The sequence below is a fragment of the Enoplosus armatus genome, chromosome 13, assembly GCF_043641665.1.
Source record: "Enoplosus armatus isolate fEnoArm2 chromosome 13, fEnoArm2.hap1, whole genome shotgun sequence".
Taxonomy (NCBI): Eukaryota; Metazoa; Chordata; class Actinopteri; order Centrarchiformes; family Enoplosidae; genus Enoplosus; species Enoplosus armatus.
The window spans coordinates 249,021-257,622 of record NC_092192.1 but is presented as its reverse complement, the minus strand read 5'-3'; positions in this window follow the sequence as shown (position 1 = coordinate 257,622).

Sequence of the window (8,602 nt, the reverse complement as noted above, 5' to 3'; positions counted from 1 at the left end):
AGAGACACCTACAGAGAGAGACAGACTAACTGCGAGCGGCTGTGTGCAGACTGAACGCTCTAACAGACACTCCTCCACTCTGCCTCATTATCTCCTCCCTCTGTCTGCCCGTCTGTCTGTCTGTCTGTCTGCCCGTCTGTCTGCCTGTCTGTCTGCCCGTTTCTCCTCCCCTGCGCAGTACTAAAAGCAGGAGTATTACAGTAGTTGTAATACTGCAGTAGTGTGCCTACAGAGTAGCTATTTCTCTGTCAGTTGTTTCAGATGGTCCTAGTTTTATGCCTGACACACACACACACACACACACACACACACACACACACAAAGTAAGTATTTCTATTTATCCACTAGATGGAGTCAGAGAACTGATATTAAATAATGTGTGTCTTATGCATACCTGTCGTCCAGGTGAGTTTACCTGCTGGTTACCTGATTGCCAGTACTAACAGTAGCAGCAGTAGTACTAACAGTTGCAGCGGTAGTACTAACAGTAGTAGTAGTAGTAGTAGTAATAGTAACAGAAGCAGTTGTACTAACAGTAGAAGTAGTAGTAGTAGAAGTAAAAGTAACAGTAGTAGTAACAGTAGCAAGTGTACCAACAGTAGTAGTAGTAGTAGTAATAGTAGTAGTAGCAACAGTAACAAGGGTACCAACAGTAGCAGTAGTACTAACAGTAGTAGTAGTAACAGTAGCAGTAGTAATGCTTAGAGTAGCAGTAATAGTAACAGTAGTAGTGGTAGTACCAACAGTAGCAGTAGTACTAACAGTAGAAGTAGTAGTAGTAGTAAAAGTAACAGTAGTAGTAACAGTAGTAGTAGTAATGCTAACACTGGAGGACTAAACAACAACCACAGAAGAAGAAGACAGAGCTGCAGGAGGACTGTTACTGCAAATAGATAGAATAGAGTCACAGTAGAAGTAGAAGTATTTACAGTAGTATGGTTAGTAATAGTAACAGCAGGTGCAGTAACAGTAGAATGTCTAGTAGTGGAAGTAGTTTTAGTAGTACTAGTAATAGTGCTAACATTTGCAATAACAGTTTTAGTAGTACTAGTAATAGTGCTAACATTTGCAATAATAGTACCAGCAGTAGTAGTAGTAGTACTAATTGGTATGAATATTAGTACTACTATTACTAGTATTGTAGTAGTGACCGTAGCAGTGGTAGTATTAACAGTAGCAGTAGTACTAACATCAGTAGTGGTAGTAGCAGTAGCCGTACTAAAATTCCTAGTAGTAGCACTAAGTAGTAGTAACATTAAGCCGTGTTTCCACCACAGGAACTTTCCTCAGGGACTAGGAACCTTTGGAGGACCTCAGTGCATTTCCACCGCAGGAACCAGGGTCTAAATGACGTTCCGGGGACATTGAAAAAAGTACAGGAACTTTGGGGGTGGGGCTTGCAGCGCTGAGCATTTCTGAGCACTCGCAGGATTTTATTTCAGCCACCATTTTTGAAAATCTGTAATAGAAGTAGTAGTAGTAGTAAAAGTAACAGTAGTAGTAACAGTAGTAGTAGTAATGCTAACAGTAGCAGTAATAGTAACAGTAGTAGTAGTAGTACTAACATTAGCAGTAGTAGGACAAACAGTTGCAGCAGTAGTACTAACAGTAGCAGTAGTAATGCTAACCATAGCAGTAGTACTAACAGTAGAAGTAATAGTAGTAACAGTAGCAGTAGTACTAACAGTAGTAGTAGTAACAGTAGCAGTCGTTGTAACAGTAGTAGTAGTAATGCTTAGAGTAGCAGTAATAGTAACAGTAGTAGTAGTAGTACCAACAGTAGCAGTAGTAGTACTAACAGTTGCAGTAGCAGTACTAACAGTTGCAGTAGTAGTACTAACAGTAGCAGTAGTAATGCTAACCGTAGCAGTAGTACTAACAGTAGAAGTAGTAGTAGTAGTAGTAGTAGTAGTAGTAGTAGTAAAAGTAACAGTAGTAGTAACAGTAGTAGTAGTAATGCTAACAGGAGCAGTAATAGTAACAGTAGTAGTAGTAGTACTAACAGTAGCAGTATTAGGACAAACAGTTGCAGCAGTAGTACTAACAGTAGCAGTAGTAATGCTAACCATAGCAGTAGTACTAACAGTAGAAGTAATAGTAGTAACAGCAGTAGTAGTAGTAGTAGTAACAGTAGCAGTAGTACTAACAGTAGCAGTAGTAGTAGTAGTAACAGTAGCAGTTGTTGTAACAGTAGTAGTAGTAATGCTTAGAGTAGCAGTAATAGTAACACTAGTAGTAGTAGTACTAACAGTAGCAGTAGTAGTAGTAACAGCAGCTATGGTAGTGAATATTCTCTGTGAGTCCTCAGATCCTGATCCATTTTTTTGTTTTCTCTCGATTCTTCAGTGTCAGCATGACACAGTAATAAGAAGTGGACATAGAAATACTCAACTGTCAGTCTGTAATAATACTAACAAACTCTGTGTATATGTATATATGTGTGTGTACTATGTACTGATTACGGTAGAGTCAGTAGTAGTAACAGTACGTAAATGACATTATTCTAACTCTAAGTAAGTGTTGTTATTATTAGCAGTACCAGCATCAGACAAACACCTACTGCTTTTGTTAATGTACTGCTGTTTAAAAACTACATTACCCACAGTACACTGGGGTCCAACAATCTGCAGGTAAGAAACACCAACGACCAACTGTTGTGATCCTGGTTGCCATGGTGACATATCTCAACTCATCATCAACTCTCCAAAGTTGACCATGTTGCTGTGGTGCATGATGGGTAATCACTGACAGCAGGTCGCCGTCCAATGAAAATCCAGTATCTCTAGATTTGGTGATTTTAAATTTTTAGTTTTTGAGATAAAAACAAGCTGGATGTTCAAATCTGAAAACAGCTGTTCTTCTGTTTTGGAGATGCGTGGTTTTCACCAGACAATAATATTACTGTGTCTCTCTTCAATCTTCCTGCTGCACTCAGTGTTTCCTCCTGAAGTCAGAAACACACACACACAGTAAACATGTTGAAGTGTCTAATTATACAACTGAAATATAGTTTAGAGCTGCAGCCTGAACCTGAGACACAAACGTCTTCCAGACTCTATAAATGGTGCAGACTGCAGTGTTTACAGTAACTGTATTGTACTGAGCTCAGCTGGAAACATATGAAGCTATTAAAACTTTTATATTGTTGTAATGTCTTTTGTTTAGACAGCTGTTTATATTTTCACTGTATTTGTTTCCATCCTGTTTCCACTGTTACTGTAAGTTTAAACTCTCTTTTCTCTGTAAGAAATATAATTTAAGATAATAAAATAATGAAGTAAGTAGCAATATCCATCTTTTCTCTTATCCTGCTCAAAGGTTCAGGGTAGATAGTGTCTATCCCAGCATGCAGCAGCAGCACCTACTGGAGAAAAGCTACACCTACAGTAAGAAAGATCTATATTTCACTTGAAGGAATAGTTCAACATGTTGGGAAGGACTCTTATTGTCTTGAAATGAGAATGCAGATCATATTTAAGAAGAAAATTACACTGTAAACAATTACAATAAGGAAAACCACTGAGCGTCAGATATCTGAACACTATCAATACTTCCTGTCCTCTGTGATCTATGTAACAGCACCACCTGGTGGACCAAACACTCATGTACAGTCAGTATGGATCAATACCAAGATCAGACGTCCACAAGTTTCATTATAAAAAATAATGCCTTCATGCCTTTCATACTTTTCAAAATATTCAAGGTTTTCCAGGAAATGTTTCATATTGAAATGAATGGAGGGAATGTTCAAAATCTCAAAATGTTCAAGGTTTTTCAACTGTTAACTGCTCATTCATATTTCAGCCAGAAACTTAGTTCAAACATCAAAGTGTTCCACATCTTCCACACATTATTGGTACTATTCAACTTTCAAATCCCATGAAAACTTTTCAAAATATTCAACTTTGTTTGAAGAAAACTTCTTCAGCCCTTCTGAGACTTTTGCATTAGTGTGTATGTGGTGAGGGTGGAATGGGCCTTTAAAATGTGTTTTAAAAATTCTCTTCAACTTGCTCTTGTTCCCACAATTTAAAATATTCCACATCCTTTATAAAATACTGGTATTATTGAACTTTTTCATACATTTTTGGTACTATTCAACTGTACCAGCAATCCAATTCAGCGTCAGCCTTTCAACAGTCAGCATTCTTCAGAAATTGCTTTTTCTAGTATTATTTAGAGCTCAAAGGAACTAAGAAATGTTAAAAACTGATTTGTAGTTTTGTGCTGGTTGGCACCATGAAAGGGTTAAAAAACAGGCATACACGAAGCTCTGTGTTTGAAGCTTGATTGATTTGAATGAATGATTATAAAACTGATGTGTTTGAAAGCGTCGACTGTCAGTCAGAATGAAAGTGTCTCAGTGGCTCCAGACAGAAACACAGTGTGGTCTGGGTGGGGGGGGGGGGGGGGGGGGGGGTGTCCTCTTGTTTCCTGCTTCACTCTGTTTGATCGTGTTCGAGTCGCCATCTTTTTCTCTGTGTTGTCTCTCCAGTTGACAGGTAGGACTCTGAACATTATATATTTAAATCACATAATATTTCTGTGTTCTGTGTCAGGATCAATCAAAACATATGTAAGTATTATCAACTAAATGTACTTCAAGTATAAAGTAAAAGTAGCCACTATACCACCAAAATGAGCTCTGTCAGTGTTACAGTTTTATTCAATATTGTCTTATTATTATTATTGACGCATTAACACGGAAGCACCATTTTAACATTGTAGCTGCCTGCAGAGCTAATTTTACTAATTTTATATATTTTTGGTTGGTTTAATTTACTGTCTAACAATCATTGTATTTATGTAACATCTTCATCTGTAAAGGAACTACAGCTGTGAGAGAAATGGAATAGAAAGTATAAAGTAGCTTTAGTTTTGATAAATTACTCTTGTTTTAAGTTTAACCTTCACATGGACTCCCACAAACACACACACACACACAAACACACAAACACACACACACACACACACACACACACAAACACACACCCACACACACAAACAAACACACACACACACACACACACACACACAAACACACAAACACACACACACACACACACACAAACACACAAACACACACACACACACACCACTGAAAGTGTGTGTTTCCTCCTCACATTGATTGACAGCTGAGGGGGTGGAACCGCAGAGTCCTGCAGCTGCAGAGTCGACTTCAGACGATGACCATGTTGATTCTGGTCTGTTTATTGATCCTGATGATGATGATGAAGAAGAGCAACGGTCAGTTGGGTTGATCTGAGTATGGGAAACATTTCGTTGGTCTCTTTCTGTCATATACCATTTCTAAGGTAACAGGACTTTCAGTTCAGTCACCCTTGAGTCCCTCATTTCAAACCTACCACTCATCTCCTGGATCCTGTACCTGCCAAAGTCGAAGTTATTATTAAACCATCTCTAAGGAACTCTAATCTGGACCCTGACGTTCTCAGTACCTACAGACCAGTTTCTGACCTTCTGTACATCAAGTTACAACCAGTCAACTCTCCAGTTTATCTGTCCAGTACTAACTGTTTGAACAGATTCCAGTTTGGTTTCCTGCTTTGGCCAAAGTGACTAACAAGCTATTGATTGCGATTGACTCTGACCTGCAGCACTTGATACTGTTGCTCGAGGTCTGTTGTTACACCACCTCCAGTATCAGACGGGCATCGGGGGTTCAGCTTCTGCATGGTTTCATTCTTATTTGTCCAACAGAACTCATTGTTTACATATAATTATTACATAATAATAACCTGTGGAACTCCACCACAGTTACATCTGAGGTTCCTCAGGGCTCTATACCAGGCCCTCTTCTCTTCTGGTAAAGCTAACCCAAATTACTATTGTTTGTTTTAATCCTCTTATTGCAGTCTGTTGGTTTTATCGCCGTTTTGTTTGATAATTCACTTTAAATACATTTTGACTTGACTTTGGTCATGTGATAAATGAGCTGATATGCATGTGACCTTTGACCCCAGCTGCCTCTGAAGACATCATCACAGCACACAGTGGTGAGGCTGTCCTGCTGACCTCAGACCTGCAGGGGGCGGACGTCAGGTGGACTCACCCCCACCTGGTGTTGTCACTGAAGAACAACAAGACGACGTGTCACCACGGACGCTGCAAGCTGCTGACAAACGGCTCGCTGAGATTCAGCCGAGTGCAGACTGCAGACTCAGGAAACTACAGCCTGGAGGTGTTCGATAAAGAAGGGAAACGACTGATGAGGAGAGACTTGGTGCTCAGGGTGGAGGGTGAGTCCAGACACCAACAAGGAATGTCAAACCCCCCACATCACCTTTCCTTTTTACTTTCAACGTATTTAGAGTATATGCAGATCTGCAGTGAACTGTGACCTTTTGACTTTACTGTGCTTCGTTTATCCAATACAGACAAATTGTAGCTGCGCTGTGAAGGTTAATTTTCACTGGAAACATTTAGACTTTGTCGTAAATGATATTGACTTAGATTTAGACTTAGACTTTATTAATCCCACAGCGGGGAAATTTACAAGTCACAGCAGCAAAGACAGAAAGGTGCAGAAACACACAGCAGACAGCACTGTGTCAATAAAAACCAGAAGTATTTAAAAAAAAAACAATATACATATAATAAATACAGATATAAAAGATATGGGGAACAAAATAAATATATACACGGAAAATATAAATATGTACAGATGTGCAGGTTTATGTACAGAATTATATAGTGCTGTTAAACAGTCTTATAGCCGTAGGCATGAACGACCTGCGGTAGCGCTCCTTCTTACACCGTGGGTGTAACAGTCTGCTGCTGAAGGAGCTGCTCAGGGCCCCCACAGTCTCGTGCAGGGGGTGAGAGGTGTTGTCCATGATGGATGTCAGTTTGGCTAACATCCTCCTCTCCCCCACCTCCTCAATGGAATCCAGCGGGCAGTCCAGAACAGAGCCGGCTCGCCTAATCAGTCTATTGAGCTTCCTCCTGTCCCTGTCCGTGCTGCCCCCCCCCCCCCCCCCCCCCCCCCAGCAGACCACAGCATAGAAGATAGCTGAAGCTACCACAGTGTCATAAAAAGTCCGGAGCAGTTTCCTGGGATGGGGAGATTGGGAATCTATATAAATACATAATTACAAGAAATGTAATTACAATTAGATTTGGATTCTGAAGCTAAACTTACTCAAAAGCAGCCGTCTGTCAGCTGCTCATCCTTTACGGCTCATGACTTCTTAGATTGTTTCTGTAATAAAATAGATGCGATAAGACACAGCTACCTCTGCAGAATTGGTCGTACATTACTCACATGCTGACTCCCAGCTGGTCACAGTTCTTACACATTTTGAAACTCTCTCTCTTGAGACTTTGTCTAAACTGGTTTTAGCTTCTACATCAACCACCTCCTTGACCCTCTTCCAGTTAAACTTTTTCTCTGTCCATCTCTGGGACCTACAATGCTGAATATTGTTGATTTATCACTTACAACTGGCACTGTTCCAACTAGCTTTAAGACTGTTGTGGTTAAACTACTCCTAGATCTTATTACCTAAAATCTTATCTTTCTGAAAGAACTTAGTGTGTTTCCTATAATAATACTACATCAAACTTTTCTGGAGTGAAATATGGAGCACCTCAGGGCTCTGTTCTTGACCCTCTGCTCTTCTCTTTATATATTTCACCTCTTGGCTAAATTATACACAGTTTTGGAATAAATGTGCTGCTGATGACGCTCAGCTGTATGTTCCTGTAAAGGAGACGATGACGCTCAAATTAGAAATACAGCGGCCTGTTTATCTGCTGTGATTCCTGGATGATGTAACATCCTGCTGTGATGACCCCTCCCACTCTTGTTTGTGGCTTCTGGTGTGTTCTCTTGTGTTTCCTATTGTGTAGGATACAGAGTGGCAGAGGTGTGTCAGGAGGATGAGCCACATCTGAATCAACTCTTCCTGATTGCTTTTCCTGCCTGCCATATAAGAGGGCTGGATTTGACAGTTCTCTCTCTCTCTCTCTCTCTCTCTCTCTCTCCTCAGCCAGAAGGGTTTTGTTTGGTTGTGTTTTGGGTTCTGTTAAGGTTAGGGTTAGCCCTAACCCTGCTGATCATTGGTCCTGCTCCACATGGACACCAGTTTGATGAATTAACAGTAACTCTCAACAACTGTGATCTCTCAAAGTCCAACAGCCGAGAGTCTCAGCACATTACAGACCTCACCAGGATGTCCTCCTTCCACCGACCAACAGAGCCGACATGAGGTCTGTTCTGTCCTGATGCAGAGATCCTCATTCAGGCCTTTGTCTCATCTGGATCGGAATTGAATTGAATTCAACTAACAGAATGCAAACTTTTTGATATCCACTGCAGTCCTCTGACCCTCTGCTGTTTTTATTTCTGAGCCCTGTATTATATTGTGCTGTAAAGCCCCTAATGGTGATTTGTTATGTTGGGCTATACAAATAAATTTGACTTGACTTTCTGAGGGCTCAGACAGCCCTGACATTTCCCCACTGAAATATATCAAATAACATATTTGCAATATACTGCTGAGAATACTAGTTAACAGTCTGTCTGTCTGTCTGTTCTTCAGCAGATAGCAGCAGCAGCAGCAGCAGCAGTAGCAGTGTA